Source organism: Marmota flaviventris, unplaced genomic scaffold (assembly GCF_047511675.1).
Source record: "Marmota flaviventris isolate mMarFla1 unplaced genomic scaffold, mMarFla1.hap1 Scaffold_318, whole genome shotgun sequence".
Lineage (NCBI taxonomy): Eukaryota > Metazoa > Chordata > Mammalia > Rodentia > Sciuridae > Marmota > Marmota flaviventris.
This window is the reverse complement of record NW_027288185.1, coordinates 1-19706: the sequence shown is the minus strand read 5'-3', so window position 1 is coordinate 19706 and position 19706 is coordinate 1. Positions and strand designations below refer to the sequence as shown.

The 19706-nt window shown below is 50.7% G+C and overlaps 1 long non-coding RNA gene across 1 annotated transcript in view; it reads right to left on the bottom strand.

Moving 5' to 3' along the window:
• Positions 1-14480, bottom strand: part of LOC139704133 (uncharacterized) — a 48964-nt gene extending 34484 nt beyond the window's left edge. The window contains exons 1-8 of the long non-coding RNA XR_011706180.1: positions 14442-14480; positions 12548-12661; positions 10660-10773; positions 8768-8881; positions 6877-6990; positions 4985-5098; positions 3095-3208; positions 1204-1317 (exon numbers count right to left, since the gene is read on the bottom strand). This is a non-coding gene — a long non-coding RNA (uncharacterized lncRNA). The remainder of the gene's footprint in view (positions 1-1203; positions 1318-3094; positions 3209-4984; positions 5099-6876; positions 6991-8767; positions 8882-10659; positions 10774-12547; positions 12662-14441) is intronic.
• Positions 14481-19706: the final 5226 nt, after the last annotated feature.

The following is a 19706-nucleotide window of genomic DNA, read 5'->3' as shown; positions in this document are numbered from 1 at the left end:
ACTACAGGGACACAGCCACATCAATGTTTACAGCAGCACAATTCACAATAGCTAGAATGTGGAACCAACCTAGATGCCCTTTAATAGATGAATGGATTAAAAAATGTGGCATTTATACACAATGAAATATTACTCAGCACTAAAAAATAACAAGATCATGGCATTTGCAGGGAAATGGATGGCAAAGAAGGCCCAGTGTGAGAAGGTGGCTGTAGGCAGAGCGGGACAGCCATTGCCAGGGAAGAAATGCTCATCCATGGGGAATACGGGTAGGCCAAAGAAATGAAAGTTTCCTTTGCCGGCACATCAATAGGGGGACCTCTGAGGCTGCCACCACTTCTGGAACTGGCCTGTCCAGTCACCACTGAGGACCTGAACTGGGAGAAACAGAAAGCTCCGCAGCACATCCACTGCCTTCTGATGGGTGAGTCCCAGGCCATCTGGGACAGCTATACCATGCCCCCCAACCCCAGCCCATGTGTGGGCCCCTCTACCTGGGGAGGGGCCAAGCCTCTGGCATCAGTGGGCCTCAGCCAGACCTTGCCTTACCACCCCAGCACTGCCTCCCCGCCCAAAGTGGGTGGGCGCTGCTCTCTCCTCCCAGAGACACCCTCCTACCTCCAAACTTTGTGTCCCCCTCTTCCACAGCCTGCCAACTGTTCCTTGGCCCTTCCTCCCAGGCCCTCTCCCAGCACCTTGGCAGGCTTGGCTCTGCAGCCAGGGGCTCCCTTGGGGGCCACCCTCATGAACACCATTATGACTTCACAGTCCCGCTTCCCCCACGTCTGGGGCCTCCATCTGACTCCAGTAGGAACTTCCTACTCTCTCACCAGGGCCCAAAGCCCAACAGTACTCACAGGGCCTCAGCAGTAGACAGCTCCAGTCTGCCACCTTTTTTTAAAATTTTTACTTATTTTTTTTAATCATACATGACAGAATGTGTGTGGGTGCTGGCATGGGCCCCCACGGTGGGATTTCTACGTCTGTCAGCACCAAGGGCTGAGTGGGTTGGGCTGCCCAGGCTGGGGGGCCTGCTATCAATGGTGGGAATGGAGCTACCCCTGGACCTGGAGATCCCAGGTGTCCAAACTACTGACAGCTGGCAGAGGTGGGGGCTCTGGGCTTCTTCCTGTCAGAAACCCCAGGTGGGATGGTGGCTCCAGGGATGAGGGGCTTCTTCCCTCGGGGAGCGTGTTTAGGTACCTTTCAAGACGGCAGACTGAGGAATCAGACCAGAGACTCTGCGTCTAATAGAAGATAAAGTTGGTCCTCATCTTCATCTCGTGGGGGCAGGCCCCAAATTCCTTAATAAGACTCCTATAGCACAAGAGTTAAAACCAAGAATCAACAAATGGGACGAATTCAAACTGAAAAAGTTTTTTCTAAGCAAGAGAAATAATATGCGAGGTGAATAGGGAGCCTACATCCTGGGAACCAATTTTTACCCCTCAAACATCAGATAGAGGCCTAATCTCTAGAGTGTACAAAGAACTCAAAAAGTTAAACAACAAAAAAGCAGATAACCCAATCAACAAATGGGCCAAGGACTTGGACAGAAACTTCTCAGAAGAGGACATACAATCAATTAACAAATACATGAAAAAATGCTCACCATCTCTAGCAATCAGAGAAATGCAAATCAAAACCACCCTAAGATACCATCTCACTCCAGTCAGAAAGGCAGCCATTATGAAGTCAAACAACAATAAGTGCTGGCGAGGATGGGGGTGGGGGGGGGGAGGTACACTCATACATTGCTGGTGGGACTGAAAATTGGTGCAGCCAATTTGGAAAGCAGTATGGAGATTCCTTGGAAAGCTGGGAATGGAACCACCATTTGACCCAGCTATTCTCCTTCTTGGATTATACCCAAAAGACCTAAGAAGAGCACACTACAGGGACACAGCCACATCAATGTTTACAGCAGCACAATTCACAATAGCTAGAATGTGGAACCAACCTAGATGCCCTTTAATAGATGAATGGATTAAAAAATGTGGCATTTATACACAATGAAATATTACTCAGCACTAAAAAATAACAAGATCATGGCATTTGCAGGGAAATGGATGGCAAAGAAGGCCCAGTGTGAGAAGGTGGCTGTAGGCAGAGCGGGACAGCCATTGCCAAGGAAGAAATGCTCATCCATGGGGAATACGGGTAGGCCACAGAAATGAAAGTTTCCTTTGCCGTCACATCAATAGGGGGACCTCTGAGGCTGCCACCACTTCTGGAACTGGCCTGTCCAGTCACCACTGAGGACCTGAACTGGGAGAAACAGAAAGCTCCGCAGCACATCCACTGCCTTCTGATGGGTGAGTCCCAGGCCATCTGGGACAGCTATACCATGCCCCCCAACCCCAGCCCATGTGTGGGCCCCTCTACCTGGGGAGGGGCCAAGCCTCTGGCATCAGTGGGCCTCAGCCAGACCTTGCCTTACCACCCCAGCACTGCCTCCCCGCCCAAAGTGGGTGGGCGCTGCTCTCTCCTCCCAGAGACACCCTCCTACCTCCAAACTTTGTGTCCCCCTCTTCCACAGCCTGCCAACTGTTCCTTGGCCCTTCCTCCCAGGCCCTCTCCCAGCACCTTGGCAGGCTTGGCTCTGCAGCCAGGGGCTCCCTTGGGGGCCACCCTCATGAACACCATTATGACCACACAGTCCCGCTTCCCCCACGTCTGGGGCCTCCATCTGACTCCAGTAGGAACTTCCTACTCTCTCACCAGGGCCCAAAGCCCAACAGTACTCACAGGGCCTCAGCAGTAGACAGCTCCAGTCTGCCACCTTTTTTTAAAATTTTTACTTATTTTTTTTAATCATACATGACAGAATGTGTGTGGGTGCTGGCATGGGCCCCCACGGTGGGATTTCTACGTCTGTCAGCACCAAGGGCTGAGTGGGTTGGGCTGCCCAGGCTGGGGGGCCTGCTATCAATGGTGGGAATGGAGCTACCCCTGGACCTGGAGATCCCAGGTGTCCAAACTACTGACAGCTGGCAGAGGTGGGGGCTCTGGGCTTCTTCCTGTCAGAAACCCCAGGTGGGATGGTGGCTCCAGGGATGAGGGGCTTCTTCCCTCGGGGAGCGTGTTTAGGTACCTTTCAAGACGGCAGACTGAGGAATCAGACCAGAGACTCTGCGTCTAATAGAAGATAAAGTTGGTCCTCATCTTCATCTCGTGGGGGCAGGCCCCAAATTCCTTAATAAGACTCCTATAGCACAAGAGTTAAAACCAAGAATCAACAAATGGGACGAATTCAAACTGAAAAAGGTTTTTCTCAGCAAGAGAAATAATATGCGAGGTGAATAGGGAGCCTACATCCTGGGAACCAATTTTTACCCCTCAAACATCAGATAGAGGCCTAATCTCTAGAGTGTACAAAGAACTCAAAAGTTAAACAACAAAAAAGCAGATAACCCAATCAACAAATGGGCCAAGGACTTGGACAGAAACTTCTCAGAAGAGGACATACAATCAATTAACAAATACATGAAAAAATGCTCACCATCTCTAGCAATCAGAGAAATGCAAATCAAAACCACCCTAAGATACCATATCACTCCAGTCAGAAAGGCAGCCATTATGAAGTCAAACAACAATAAGTGCTGGCGAGGATGGGGGTGGGGGGGGGGAGGTACACTCATACATTGCTGGTGGGACTGAAAATTGGTGCAGCCAATTTGGAAAGCAGTATGGAGATTCCTTGGAAAGCTGGGAATGGAACCACCATTTGACCCAGCTATTCTCCTTCTTGGATTATACCCAAAAGTCCTAAGAAGAGCATACTACAGGGACACAGCCACATCAATGTTTACAGCAGCACAATTCACAATAGCTAGAATGTGGAACCAACCTAGATGCCCTTTAATAGATGAATGGATTAAAAAATGTGGCATTTATACACAATGAAATATTACTCAGCACTAAAAAATAACAAGATCATGGCATTTGCAGGGAAATGGGTGGCAAAGAAGGCCCAGTGTGAGAAGGTGGCTGTAGGCAGAGCGGGACAGCCATTGCCAAGGAAGAAATGCTCATCCATGGGGAATACGGGTAGGCCACAGAAATGAAAGTTTCCTTTGCCGTCACATCAATAGGGGGACCTCTGAGGCTGCCACCACTTCTGGAACTGGCCTGTCCAGTCACCACTGAGGACCTGAACTGGGAGAAACAGAAAGCTCCGCAGCACATCCACTGCCTTCTGATGGGTGAGTCCCAGGCCATCTGGGACAGCTATACCATGCCCCCCAACCCCAGCCCATGTGTGGGCCCCTCTACCTGGGGAGGGGCCAAGCCTCTGGCATCAGTGGGCCTCAGCCAGACCTTGCCTTACCACCCCAGCACTGCCTCCCCGCCCAAAGTGGGTGGGCGCTGCTCTCTCCTCCCAGAGACACCCTCCTACCTCCAAACTTTGTGTCCCCCTCTTCCACAGCCTGCCAACTGTTCCTTGGCCCTTCCTCCCAGGCCCTCTCCCAGCACCTTGGCAGGCTTGGCTCTGCAGCCAGGGGCTCCCTTGGGGGCCACCCTCATGAACACCATTATGACTTCACAGTCCCGCTTCCCCCACGTCTGGGGCCTCCATCTGACTCCAGTAGGAACTTCCTACTCTCTCACCAGGGCCCAAAGCCCAACAGTACTCACAGGGCCTCAGCAGTAGACAGCTCCAGTCTGCCACCTTTTTTTAAAATTTTTACTTATTTTTTTTAATCATACATGACAGAATGTGTGTGGGTGCTGGCATGGGCCCCCACGGTGGGATTTCTACGTCTGTCAGCACCAAGGGCTGAGTGGGTTGGGCTGCCCAGGCTGGGGGGCCTGCTATCAATGGTGGGAATGGAGCTACCCCTGGACCTGGAGATCCCAGGTGTCCAAACTACTGACAGCTGGCAGAGGTGGGGGCTCTGGGCTTCTTCCTGTCAGAAACCCCAGGTGGGATGGTGGCTCCAGGGATGAGGGGCTTCTTCCCTCGGGGAGCGTGTTTAGGTACCTTTCAAGACGGCAGACTGAGGAATCAGACCAGAGACTCTGCGTCTAATAGAAGATAAAGTTGGTCCTCATCTTCATCTCGTGGGGGCAGGCCCCAAATTCCTTAATAAGACTCCTATAGCACAAGAGTTAAAACCAAGAATCAACAAATGGGACGAATTCAAACTGAAAAAGTTTTTTCTCAGCAAGAGAAATAATATGCGAGGTGAATAGGGAGCCTACATCCTGGGAACCAATTTTTACCCCTCAAACATCAGATAGAGGCCTAATCTCTAGAGTGTACAAAGAACTCAAAAAGTTAAACAACAAAAAAGCAGATAACCCAATCAACAAATGGGCCAAGGACTTGGACAGAAACTTCTCAGAAGAGGACATACAATCAATTAACAAATACATGAAAAAATGCTCACCATCTCTAGCAATCAGAGAAATGCAAATCAAAACCACCCTAAGATACCATCTCACTCCAGTCAGAAAGGCAGCCATTATGAAGTCAAACAACAATAAGTGCTGGCGAGGATGGGGGTGGGGGGGGGGGAGGTACACTCATACATTGCTGGTGGGACTGAAAATTGGTGCAGCCAATTTGGAAAGCAGTATGGAGATTCCTTGAAAAGCTGGGAATGGAACCACCATTTGACCCAGCTATTCTCCTTCTTGGATTATACCCAAAAGTCCTAAGAAGAGCATACTACAGGGACACAGCCACATCAATGTTTACAGCAGCACAATTCACAATAGCTAGAATGTGGAACCAACCTAGATGCCCTTTAATAGATGAATGGATTAAAAAATGTGGCATTTATACACAATGAAATATTACTCAGCACTAAAAAATAACAAGATCATGGCATTTGCAGGGAAATGGGTGGCAAAGAAGGCCCAGTGTGAGAAGGTGGCTGTAGGCAGAGCGGGACAGCCATTGCCAAGGAAGAAATGCTCATCCATGGGGAATACGGGTAGGCCACAGAAATGAAAGTTTCCTTTGCCGTCACATCAATAGGGGGACCTCTGAGGCTGCCACCACTTCTGGAACTGGCCTGTCCAGTCACCACTGAGGACCTGAACTGGGAGAAACAGAAAGCTCCGCAGCACATCCACTGCCTTCTGATGGGTGAGTCCCAGGCCATCTGGGACAGCTATACCATGCCCCCCAACCCCAGCCCATGTGTGGGCCCCTCTACCTGGGGAGGGGCCAAGCCTCTGGCATCAGTGGGCCTCAGCCAGACCTTGCCTTACCACCCCAGCACTGCCTCCCCGCCCAAAGTGGGTGGGCGCTGCTCTCTCCTCCCAGAGACACCCTCCTACCTCCAAACTTTGTGTCCCCCTCTTCCACAGCCTGCCAACTGTTCCTTGGCCCTTCCTCCCAGGCCCTCTCCCAGCACCTTGGCAGGCTTGGCTCTGCAGCCAGGGGCTCCCTTGGGGGCCACCCTCATGAACACCATTATGACCACACAGTCCCGCTTCCCCCACGTCTGGGGCCTCCATCTGACTCCAGTAGGAACTTCCTACTCTCTCACCAGGGCCCAAAGCCCAACAGTACTCACAGGGCCTCAGCAGTAGACAGCTCCAGTCTGCCACCTTTTTTTAAAATTTTTACTTATTTTTTTTAATCATACATGACAGAATGTGTGTGGGTGCTGGCATGGGCCCCCACGGTGGGATTTCTACGTCTGTCAGCACCAAGGGCTGAGTGGGTTGGGCTGCCCAGGCTGGGGGGCCTGCTATCAATGGTGGGAATGGAGCTACCCCTGGACCTGGAGATCCCAGGTGTCCAAACTACTGACAGCTGGCAGAGGTGGGGGCTCTGGGCTTCTTCCTGTCAGAAACCCCAGGTGGGATGGTGGCTCCAGGGATGAGGGGCTTCTTCCCTCGGGGAGCGTGTTTAGGTACCTTTCAAGACGGCAGACTGAGGAATCAGACCAGAGACTCTGCGTCTAATAGAAGATAAAGTTGGTCCTCATCTTCATCTCGTGGGGGCAGGCCCCAAATTCCTTAATAAGACTCCTATAGCACAAGAGTTAAAACCAAGAATCAACAAATGGGACGAATTCAAACTGAAAAAGGTTTTTCTCAGCAAGAGAAATAATATGCGAGGTGAATAGGGAGCCTACATCCTGGGAACCAATTTTTACCCCTCAAACATCAGATAGAGGCCTAATCTCTAGAGTGTACAAAGAACTCAAAAAGTTAAACAACAAAAAAGCAGATAACCCAATCAACAAATGGGCCAAGGACTTGGACAGAAACTTCTCAGAAGAGGACATACAATCAATTAACAAATACATGAAAAAATGCTCACCATCTCTAGCAATCAGAGAAATGCAAATCAAAACCACCCTAAGATACCATATCACTCCAGTCAGAAAGGCAGCCATTATGAAGTCAAACAACAATAAGTGCTGGCGAGGATGGGGGTGGGGGGGGGGAGGTACACTCATACATTGCTGGTGGGACTGAAAATTGGTGCAGCCAATTTGGAAAGCAGTATGGAGATTCCTTGGAAAGCTGGGAATGGAACCACCATTTGACCCAGCTATTCTCCTTCTTGGATTATACCCAAAAGTCCTAAGAAGAGCATACTACAGGGACACAGCCACATCAATGTTTACAGCAGCACAATTCACAATAGCTAGAATGTGGAACCAACCTAGATGCCCTTTAATAGATGAATGGATTAAAAAATGTGGCATTTATACACAATGAAATATTACTCAGCACTAAAAAATAACAAGATCATGGCATTTGCAGGGAAATGGGTGGCAAAGAAGGCCCAGTGTGAGAAGGTGGCTGTAGGCAGAGCGGGACAGCCATTGCCAAGGAAGAAATGCTCATCCATGGGGAATACGGGTAGGCCACAGAAATGAAAGTTTCCTTTGCCGGCACATCAATAGGGGGACCTCTGAGGCTGCCACCACTTCTGGAACTGGCCTGTCCAGTCACCACTGAGGACCTGAACTGGGAGAAACAGAAAGCTCCGCAGCACATCCACTGCCTTCTGATGGGTGAGTCCCAGGCCATCTGGGACAGCTATACCATGCCCCCCAACCCCAGCCCATGTGTGGGCCCCTCTACCTGGGGAGGGGCCAAGCCTCTGGCATCAGTGGGCCTCAGCCAGACCTTGCCTTACCACCCCAGCACTGCCTCCCCGCCCAAAGTGGGTGGGCGCTGCTCTCTCCTCCCAGAGACACCCTCCTACCTCCAAACTTTGTGTCCCCCTCTTCCACAGCCTGCCAACTGTTCCTTGGCCCTTCCTCCCAGGCCCTCTCCCAGCACCTTGGCAGGCTTGGCTCTGCAGCCAGGGGCTCCCTTGGGGGCCACCCTCATGAACACCATTATGACTTCACAGTCCCGCTTCCCCCACGTCTGGGGCCTCCATCTGACTCCAGTAGGAACTTCCTACTCTCTCACCAGGGCCCAAAGCCCAACAGTACTCACAGGGCCTCAGCAGTAGACAGCTCCAGTCTGCCACCTTTTTTTAAAATTTTTACTTATTTTTTTTAATCATACATGACAGAATGTGTGTGGGTGCTGGCATGGGCCCCCACGGTGGGATTTCTACGTCTGTCAGCACCAAGGGCTGAGTGGGTTGGGCTGCCCAGGCTGGGGGGCCTGCTATCAATGGTGGGAATGGAGCTACCCCTGGACCTGGAGATCCCAGGTGTCCAAACTACTGACAGCTGGCAGAGGTGGGGGCTCTGGGCTTCTTCCTGTCAGAAACCCCAGGTGGGATGGTGGCTCCAGGGATGAGGGGCTTCTTCCCTCGGGGAGCGTGTTTAGGTACCTTTCAAGACGGCAGACTGAGGAATCAGACCAGAGACTCTGCGTCTAATAGAAGATAAAGTTGGTCCTCATCTTCATCTCGTGGGGGCAGGCCCCAAATTCCTTAATAAGACTCCTATAGCACAAGAGTTAAAACCAAGAATCAACAAATGGGACGAATTCAAACTGAAAAAGTTTTTTCTCAGCAAGAGAAATAATATGCGAGGTGAATAGGGAGCCTACATCCTGGGAACCAATTTTTACCCCTCAAACATCAGATAGAGGCCTAATCTCTAGAGTGTACAAAGAACTCAAAAAGTTAAACAACAAAAAAGCAGATAACCCAATCAACAAATGGGCCAAGGACTTGGACAGAAACTTCTCAGAAGAGGACATACAATCAATTAACAAATACATGAAAAAATGCTCACCATCTCTAGCAATCAGAGAAATGCAAATCAAAACCACCCTAAGATACCATCTCACTCCAGTCAGAAAGGCAGCCATTATGAAGTCAAACAACAATAAGTGCTGGCGAGGATGGGGGTGGGGGGGGGGGAGGTACACTCATACATTGCTGGTGGGACTGAAAATTGGTGCAGCCAATTTGGAAAGCAGTATGGAGATTCCTTGAAAAGCTGGGAATGGAACCACCATTTGACCCAGCTATTCTCCTTCTTGGATTATACCCAAAAGTCCTAAGAAGAGCATACTACAGGGACACAGCCACATCAATGTTTACAGCAGCACAATTCACAATAGCTAGAATGTGGAACCAACCTAGATGCCCTTTAATAGATGAATGGATTAAAAAATGTGGCATTTATACACAATGAAATATTACTCAGCACTAAAAAATAACAAGATCATGGCATTTGCAGGGAAATGGATGGCAAAGAAGGCCCAGTGTGAGAAGGTGGCTGTAGGCAGAGCGGGACAGCCATTGCCAAGGAAGAAATGCTCATCCATGGGGAATACGGGTAGGCCACAGAAATGAAAGTTTCCTTTGCCGTCACATCAATAGGGGGACCTCTGAGGCTGCCACCACTTCTGGAACTGGCCTGTCCAGTCACCACTGAGGACCTGAACTGGGAGAAACAGAAAGCTCCGCAGCACATCCACTGCCTTCTGATGGGTGAGTCCCAGGCCATCTGGGACAGCTATACCATGCCCCCCAACCCCAGCCCATGTGTGGGCCCCTCTACCTGGGGAGGGGCCAAGCCTCTGGCATCAGTGGGCCTCAGCCAGACCTTGCCTTACCACCCCAGCACTGCCTCCCCGCCCAAAGTGGGTGGGCGCTGCTCTCTCCTCCCAGAGACACCCTCCTACCTCCAAACTTTGTGTCCCCCTCTTCCACAGCCTGCCAACTGTTCCTTGGCCCTTCCTCCCAGGCCCTCTCCCAGCACCTTGGCAGGCTTGGCTCTGCAGCCAGGGGCTCCCTTGGGGGCCACCCTCATGAACACCATTATGACCACACAGTCCCGCTTCCCCCACGTCTGGGGCCTCCATCTGACTCCAGTAGGAACTTCCTACTCTCTCACCAGGGCCCAAAGCCCAACAGTACTCACAGGGCCTCAGCAGTAGACAGCTCCAGTCTGCCACCTTTTTTTAAAATTTTTACTTATTTTTTTTAATCATACATGACAGAATGTGTGTGGGTGCTGGCATGGGCCCCCACGGTGGGATTTCTACGTCTGTCAGCACCAAGGGCTGAGTGGGTTGGGCTGCCCAGGCTGGGGGGCCTGCTATCAATGGTGGGAATGGAGCTACCCCTGGACCTGGAGATCCCAGGTGTCCAAACTACTGACAGCTGGCAGAGGTGGGGGCTCTGGGCTTCTTCCTGTCAGAAACCCCAGGTGGGATGGTGGCTCCAGGGATGAGGGGCTTCTTCCCTCGGGGAGCGTGTTTAGGTACCTTTCAAGACGGCAGACTGAGGAATCAGACCAGAGACTCTGCGTCTAATAGAAGATAAAGTTGGTCCTCATCTTCATCTCGTGGGGGCAGGCCCCAAATTCCTTAATAAGACTCCTATAGCACAAGAGTTAAAACCAAGAATCAACAAATGGGACGAATTCAAACTGAAAAAGGTTTTTCTCAGCAAGAGAAATAATATGCGAGGTGAATAGGGAGCCTACATCCGGGGAACCAATTTTTACCCCTCAAACATCAGATAGAGGCCTAATCTCTAGAGTGTAGAAAGAACTCAAAAAGTTAAACAACAAAAAAGCAGATAACCCAATCAACAAATGGGCCAAGGACTTGGACAGAAACTTCTCAGAAGAGGACATACAATCAATTAACAAATACATGAAAAAATGCTCACCATCTCTAGCAATCAGAGAAATGCAAATCAAAACCACCCTAAGATACCATCTCACTCCAGTCAGAAAGGCAGCCATTATGAAGTCAAACAACAATAAGTGCTGGCGAGGATGGGGGGGGGGGGGAGGTACACTCATACATTGCTGGTGGGACTGAAAATTGGTGCAGCCAATTTGGAAAGCAGTATGGAGATTCCTTGGAAAGCTGGGAATGGAACCACCATTTGACCCAGCTATTCTCCTTCTTGGATTATACCCAAAAGACCTAAGAAGAGCACACTACAGGGACACAGCCACATCAATGTTTACAGCAGCACAATTCACAATAGCTAGAATGTGGAACCAACCTAGATGCCCTTTAATAGATGAATGGATTAAAAAATGTGGCATTTATACACAATGAAATATTACTCAGCACTAAAAAATAACAAGATCATGGCATTTGCAGGGAAATGGATGGCAAAGAAGGCCCAGTGTGAGAAGGTGGCTGTAGGCAGAGCGGGACAGCCATTGCCAAGGAAGAAATGCTCATCCATGGGGAATACGGGTAGGCCACAGAAATGAAAGTTTCCTTTGCCGTCACATCAATAGGGGGACCTCTGAGGCTGCCACCACTTCTGGAACTGGCCTGTCCAGTCACCACTGAGGACCTGAACTGGGAGAAACAGAAAGCTCCGCAGCACATCCACTGCCTTCTGATGGGTGAGTCCCAGGCCATCTGGGACAGCTATACCATGCCCCCCAACCCCAGCCCATGTGTGGGCCCCTCTACCTGGGGAGGGGCCAAGCCTCTGGCATCAGTGGGCCTCAGCCAGACCTTGCCTTACCACCCCAGCACTGCCTCCCCGCCCAAAGTGGGTGGGCGCTGCTCTCTCCTCCCAGAGACACCCTCCTACCTCCAAACTTTGTGTCCCCCTCTTCCACAGCCTGCCAACTGTTCCTTGGCCCTTCCTCCCAGGCCCTCTCCCAGCACCTTGGCAGGCTTGGCTCTGCAGCCAGGGGCTCCCTTGGGGGCCACCCTCATGAACACCATTATGACTTCACAGTCCCGCTTCCCCCACGTCTGGGGCCTCCATCTGACTCCAGTAGGAACTTCCTACTCTCTCACCAGGGCCCAAAGCCCAACAGTACTCACAGGGCCTCAGCAGTAGACAGCTCCAGTCTGCCACCTTTTTTTAAAATTTTTACTTATTTTTTTTAATCATACATGACAGAATGTGTGTGGGTGCTGGCATGGGCCCCCACGGTGGGATTTCTACGTCTGTCAGCACCAAGGGCTGAGTGGGTTGGGCTGCCCAGGCTGGGGGGCCTGCTATCAATGGTGGGAATGGAGCTACCCCTGGACCTGGAGATCCCAGGTGTCCAAACTACTGACAGCTGGCAGAGGTGGGGGCTCTGGGCTTCTTCCTGTCAGAAACCCCAGGTGGGATGGTGGCTCCAGGGATGAGGGGCTTCTTCCCTCGGGGAGCGTGTTTAGGTACCTTTCAAGACGGCAGACTGAGGAATCAGACCAGAGACTCTGCGTCTAATAGAAGATAAAGTTGGTCCTCATCTTCATCTCGTGGGGGCAGGCCCCAAATTCCTTAATAAGACTCCTATAGCACAAGAGTTAAAACCAAGAATCAACAAATGGGACGAATTCAAACTGAAAAAGGTTTTTCTCAGAAAGAGAAATAATATGCGAGGTGAATAGGGAGCCTACATCCTGGGAACAATTTTACCCCTCAAACATCAGATAGAGGCCTAATCTCTAGAAGTGTACAAAGAACTCAAAAAGTTAAACAACAAAAAAGCAGATAACCCAATCAACAAATGGGCCAAGGACTTGGACAGAAACTTCTCAGAAGAGGGACATACAATCAATTAACAAATACATGAAAAAATGCTCACCATCTCTAGCAATCAGAGAAATGCAAATCAAAACCACCCTAAGATACCATCTCACTCCAGTCAGAAAGGCAGCCATTATGAAGTCAAACAACAATAAGTGCTGGCGAGGATGGGGGTGGGGGGGGGGAGGTACACTCATACATTGCTGGTGGGACTGAAAATTGGTGCAGCCAATTTGGAAAGCAGTATGGAGATTCCTCTGGAAAAGCTGGAATGGAACCACCATTTGACCCAGCTATTCTCCTTCTTGGATTATACCCAAAAGACCTAAGAAGAGCACACTACAGGGACACAGCCACATCAATGTTTCAGCAGCACAATTCACAATAGCATAGAATGTGGAACCAACCTAGATGCCCTTTAATAGATGAATGGATTAAAAAAATGTGGCATTTATACACAATGAAATATTACTCAGCACTAAAAAATAACAAGATCATGGCATTTGCAGGGAAATGGATGGCAAAGAAGGCCCAGTGTGAGAAGGTGGCTGTAGGCAGAGCGGGACAGCCATTGCCAAGGAAGAATGCTCATCCATGGGGAATACGGGGTAGGCCACAGAAATGAAAGTTTCCTTTGCCGTCACATCAATAGGGGACCTCTGAGGCTGCACCACTTCTGGAACTGGCCTGTCCAGTCACCACTGAGGACCTGAACTGGGAGAAACAGAAAGCTCCGCAGCACATCCACTGCCTTCTGATGGGTGAGTCCAGGCATCTGGGACAGCTATACCATGCCCCCAACCCCAGCCATGTGTGGGCCCCTCTACCTGGGGAGGGGCCAAGCCTCTGGCATCAGTGGGCCTCAGCCAGACCTTGCCTTACCACCCCAGCACTGCCTCCCCGCCCAAAGTGGGTGGGCGATGCTCTCTCCTCCCAGAGACACCCTCCTACCTCCAAACTTTGTGTCCCCCTCTTCCACAGCCTGCCAACTGTTCCCTTGGCCCTTCCTCCCAGGCCCTCTCCCAGCACCTTGGCAGGCTTGGCTCTGCAGCCAGGGGCTCCCTTGGGGGCCCACCTCCATGAACACCATTATGACCACACAGTCCCGCTTCCCCCACGTCTGGGGCCTCCATCTGACTCCCAGTAGGAACTTCCTACTCTCTCACCAGGGCCCAAAGCCCAACAGTACTCACAGGGCCTCAGCAGTAGACAGCTCCAGTCTGCCACCTTTTTTTAAAATTTTTACTTATTTTTTTTAATCATACATGACAGAATGTGTGTGGGTGCTGGCATGGGCCCCCACGGTGGGATTTCTACGTCTGTCAGCCACAAGGGCTGAGTGGGTTGGGCTGCCAGGCTGGGGGGCCCTGCTATCAATGGTGGGAATGGAGCTACCCCTGGACCTGGAGATCCCAGGTGTCCAAACTACTGACAGCTGGCAGAGGTGGGGGCTCTGGGCTTCTTCCTGTCAGAAACCCCAGGTGGGATGGTGGCTCCAGGGATGAGGGGCTTCTTCCCCCCTCGGGGGAGCGTGTTTAGGTACCTTTCAAGACGGCAGACTGAGGAATCAGACCAGAGACTTCTGCGTCTAATAGAAGATAAAGTTGGTCCTCATCTTCATCTCGTGGGGGCAGGCCCAAATTCCTTAATAAGACTCCTATAGCACAAGAGTTAAAACCAAGAATCAACAAATGGGACGAATTCAAACTGAAAAAGGTTTTTCTCAGCAAGAGAAATAATATGCGAGGTGAATAGGGAGCCTACATCCCGGGGAACCAATTTTTTACCCCTCAAACATCAGATAGAGGCCTAATCTCTAGAGTGTAGAAAGAACTCAAAAAGTTAAACAACAAAAAAGCAGATAACCCAATCAACAAATGGGCAAGGACTTGGACAGAAACTTCTCAGAAGAGGACATACAATCAATTAACAAATACATGAAAAAATGCTCACCATCTCTAGCAATCAGAGAAATGCAAATCAAAACCACCCTAAGATACCATCTCACTCCAGTCAGAAAGGCAGCCATTATGAAGTCAAACAACAATAAGTGCTGGCGAGGATGGGGGGGGGGGAGGGAGGTACACTCATACATTGCTGGTGGGACTGAAAAATTGGGTGCAGCCAATTTGGAAAGCAGTATGGAGATTCCTTGGAAAGCTGGGAATGGAACCACATTTGACCCAGCTATTCTCCTTCTTGGATTATACCCAAAAGACCTAAGAAGAGCACCCTACAGGGACACAGCCACATCAATGTTTACAGCAGCACAATTCACAATAGCTAGAATGTGGAACCAACCTAGATGCCCTTTATAGATGAATGGATTAAAAAATGTGGCATTTATACACAATGAAATATTACTCAGCACTAAAAAATAACAAGATCATGGCATTTGCAGGGAAATGGATGGCAAAGAAGGCCAGTGTGAGAAGGTGGCTGTAGGCAGAGCGGGACAGCATTGCCAAGGAAGAAATGCTCATCCATGGGGAATACGGGTAGGCCACAGAAATGAAAGTTTCCTTTGCCGTCACATCAATAGGGGGACCTCTGAGGCTGCCACCACTTCTGGAACTGGCCTGTCCAGTCACCACTGAGGACCTGAACTGGAGAAACAGAAAGCTCCGCAGCACATCCACTGCCTTCTGATGGGTGAGTCCCAGGCCATCTGGGACAGCTATACCATGCCCCCCAACCCCAGCCCATGTGTGGGCCCCTCTACCTGGGGAGGGGCCAAGCCTCTGGCATCAGTGGGCCTCAGCCAGACCTTGCCTTACCACCCCAGCACTGCCTCCCCGCCCAAAGTGGGTGGGCGCTGCTCTCTCCTCCCAGAGACACCCTCCTACCTCCAAACTTTGTGTCCCCCTCTTCCACAGCCTGCCAACTGTTCCCTTGGCCCTTCCTCCCAGGCCCTCTCCCAGCACCTTGGCAGGCTTGGCTCTGCAGCCAGGGGCTCCCTTGGGGGCCACCTCATGAACACCATTATGACTTCACAGTCCCGCTTCCCCCCACGTCTGGGGCCTCCATCTGACTCCAGTAGGAACTTCCTACTCTCTCACCAGGGCCCAAAGCCCAACAGTACTCACAGGGCCTCAGCAGTAGACAGCTCCAGTCTGCCACCTTTTTTTTAAAATTTTTACTTATTTTTTTTAATCATACATGACAGAATGTGTGTGGGTGCTGGCATGGGCCCCACGGTGGGATTTCTACGTCTGTCAGCACCAAGGGCTGAGTGGGTTGGGCTGCCCAGGCTGGGGGGCCTGCTATCAATGGTGGGAATGGAGCTACCCCTGGACCTGGAGATCCCAGGTGTCAAACTACTGACAGCTGGCAGAGGTGGGGGCTCTGGGCTTCTTCCTGTCAGAAACCCCAGGTGGGATGGTGGCTCCAGGGATGAGGGCTTCTTCCCTCGGGGAGCGTGTTAAGGTACCTTTCAAGACGGCAGACTGAGGAATCCGACCAGAGACCTCTGCGTCTAATAGAAGATAAAGTTGGTCCTCATCTTCATCTCGTGGGGGCAGGCCCCAAATTCCTTAATAAGACTCCTATAGCACAAGAGTTAAAACCAAGAATCAACAATGGGACGAATTCAAAACTGAAAAAGGTTTTTTCTCAGCAAGAGAAATAATATGCGAGGTGAATAGGGAGCCTACATCCTGGGAACCAATTTTTACCCCTCAAACATCAGATAGAGGCCTAATCTCTAGAGTGTACAAAGAACTCAAAAAAGTTAAACAACAAAAAAGCAGATAACCCAATCAACAAATGGGCCAAGGACTTGGACAGAAACTTCTCAGAAGAGGACATACAATCAATTAACAAATACATGAAAAAATGCTCACCATCTCTAGCAATCAGAGAAATGCAAATCAAAACCACCTAAGATACCATCTCACTCCAGTTCAGAAAGGCAGCCATTATGAAGTCAAACAACAATAAGTGCTGGCGAGGATGGGGGTGGGGGGGGGGAGGTACACTCATACATTGCTGGTGGGGACTGAAAATTGGTGCAGCCAATTTGGAAAGCAGTATGGAGATTCCTTGGAAAGCTGGGAATGGAACCACCATTTGACCCAGCTATTCTCCTTCTTGGATTATACCCAAAAGACCTAAGAAGAGCACACTACAGGGACACAGCCACATCAATGTTTACAGCAGCACAATTCACAATAGCTAGAATGTGGAACCAACCTAGATGCCCTTTAATAGATGAATGGATTAAAAATGTGGCATTTATACACAATGAAATATTACTCAGCACTAAAAAATAACAAGATCATGGCATTTGCAGGGAAATGGATGGCAAAGAAGGCCCAGTGTGAGAAGGTGGCTGTAGGCAGAGCGGGACAGCCATTGCCAAGGAAGAAATGCTCATCCATGGGGAATACGGGTAGGCCACAGAAATGAAAGTTTCCTTTGCCGTCACATCAATAGGGGGACCTCTGAGGCTGCCACCACTTCTGGAACTGGCCTGTCCAGTCACCACTGAGGACCTGAACTGGAGAAACAGAAAGCTCCGCAGCACATCCACTGCCTTCTGATGGGTGAGTCCCAGGCATCTGGGACAGCTATACCATGCCCCCCAACCCCAGCCATGTGTGGGCCCCTCTACCTGGGGAGGGGCCAAGCCTCTGGCATCAGTGGGCCTCAGCCAGACCTTGCCTTACCACCCCCAGCACTGCCTCCCCGCCCAAAGTGGGTGGGCGCTGCTCTCTCCTCCCAGAGACACCCTCCTACCTCCAAACTTTGTGTCCCCCTCTTCCACAGCCTGCCAACTGTTTCCTTGGCCTTCCTCCCAGGCCCTCTCCCAGCACCTTGGCAGGCCTTGGCTCTGCAGCCAGGGCTCCCTTGGGGGCCACCCTCATGAACACCATTATGACCACACAGTCCCGCTTCCCCCACGTCTGGGGCCTCCATCTGACTCCAGTAGGAACTTCCTACTCTCTCACCAGGGCCCAAAGGCCAACAGTACTCACAGGGCCTCAGCAGTAGACAGCTCCAGTCTGCCACCTTTTTTTAAAATTTTTACTTATTTTTTTTAATCATACATGACAGAATGTGTGTGGGTGCTGGCATGGGCCCCACGGTTGGGATTTCTACGTCTGTCAGCACCAAGGGCTGAGTGGGTTGGGCTGCCCAGGCTGGGGGGCCTGCTATCAATGGTGGGAATGGAGCTACCCCTGGACCTGGAGATCCCAGGTGTACAAACTACTGACAGCTGGCAGAGGTGGGGGCTCTGGGCTTCTTCCTGTCAGAAACCCCAGGTGGGATGGTGGCTCCAGGGATGAGGGGCTTCTTCCCTCGGGGAGCGTGTTTAGGTACCTTTCAAGACGGGCAGACTGAGGAATCAGACCAGAGACTCTGCGTCTAATAGAAGATAAAGTTGGTCCTCATCTTCATCTCGTGGGGGCAGGCCCCAAATTCCTTAATAAGACTCCTATAGCACAAGAGTTAAAACAAGAATCAACAAATGGGACGAATCAAACTGAAAAAGGTTTTTCTCAGCAAGAGAAATAATATGCGAGGTGAATAGGGAGCCTACATCCTGGGAACCAATTTTTACCCCTCAAACATCAGATAGAGGCCTAATCTCTAGATGTACAAAGAACTCAAAAAGTTAAACAACAAAAAGCAGATAACCCCAATCAACAAATGGGCCAAGGACTTGGACAGAAACTTCTCAGAAGAGGACATACAATCAATTAACAAATACATGAAAAAATGCTCACCATCTCTAGCAATCAGAGAAATGCAAATCAAAACCACCCTAAGATACCATCTCACTCCAGTCAGAAAGGCAGCCATTATGAAGTCAAACAACAATAAGTGCTGGCGAGGATGGGGGTGGGGGGGGGAGGTACACTCATACATTGCTGGTGGGACTGAAATGGTGCAGCCAATTTGGAAAGCAGTATGGAGATTCCTTGGAAAGCTGGGAATGGAACCACCATTTGACCCAGCTATTCTCCTTCTTGGATTATACCCAAAAGTCCTAAGAAGAGCATACTACAGGGACACAGCCACATCAATGTTTACAGCAGCACAATTCACAATAGCTAGAATGTGGAACACACCTAGATGCCTTTAATAGATGAATGGATTAAAAAAATGTGGCATTTATACACAATGAAATATTACTCAGCACTTAAAAAATAACAAGATCATGGCATTTGCAGGGAAATGGGTGGCAAAGAAGGCACAGTGTGAGAAGGTGGCTGTAGGCAGAGGCGGGACAGCCATTGCCAAGGAAGAAATGCTCATCCATGGGAATACGGGTAGGCCACAGAAATGAAAGTTTCCTTGCCGTCACATCAAATAGGGGGACCTCTGAGGCTGCCACCACTTCTGGAACTGGCCTGTCCAGTCACCACTGAGGACCTGAACTGGGAGAAACAGAAAGCTCCGCAGCACATCCACTGCCTTCTGATGGGTGAGTCCCAGGCCATCTGGGACAGCTATACCATGCCCCCCAACCCCAGCCCATGTGTGGGCCCCTCTACCTGGGGAGGGGCCAAGCCTCTGGCATCAGTGGGCCTCAGCCCAGAACCTTGCCTTACCACCCCAGCACTGCCTCCCCGCCCAAAGTGGGTGGGCGCTGCTCTCTCCTCCCAGAGACACCCTCCTACCTCCAAACTTTGTGTCCCCCTCCTTCCACAGCCTGCCAACTGTTCCTTGGCCCTTCCTCCCAGGCCCTCTCCCAGCACCTTGGCAGGCTTGGCTCTGCAGCCAGGGGCTCCCTTGGGGGCCACCCTCATGAACACCAAATTATGACCACACAGTCCCCGCTTCCCCCACGTCTGGGGCCTCC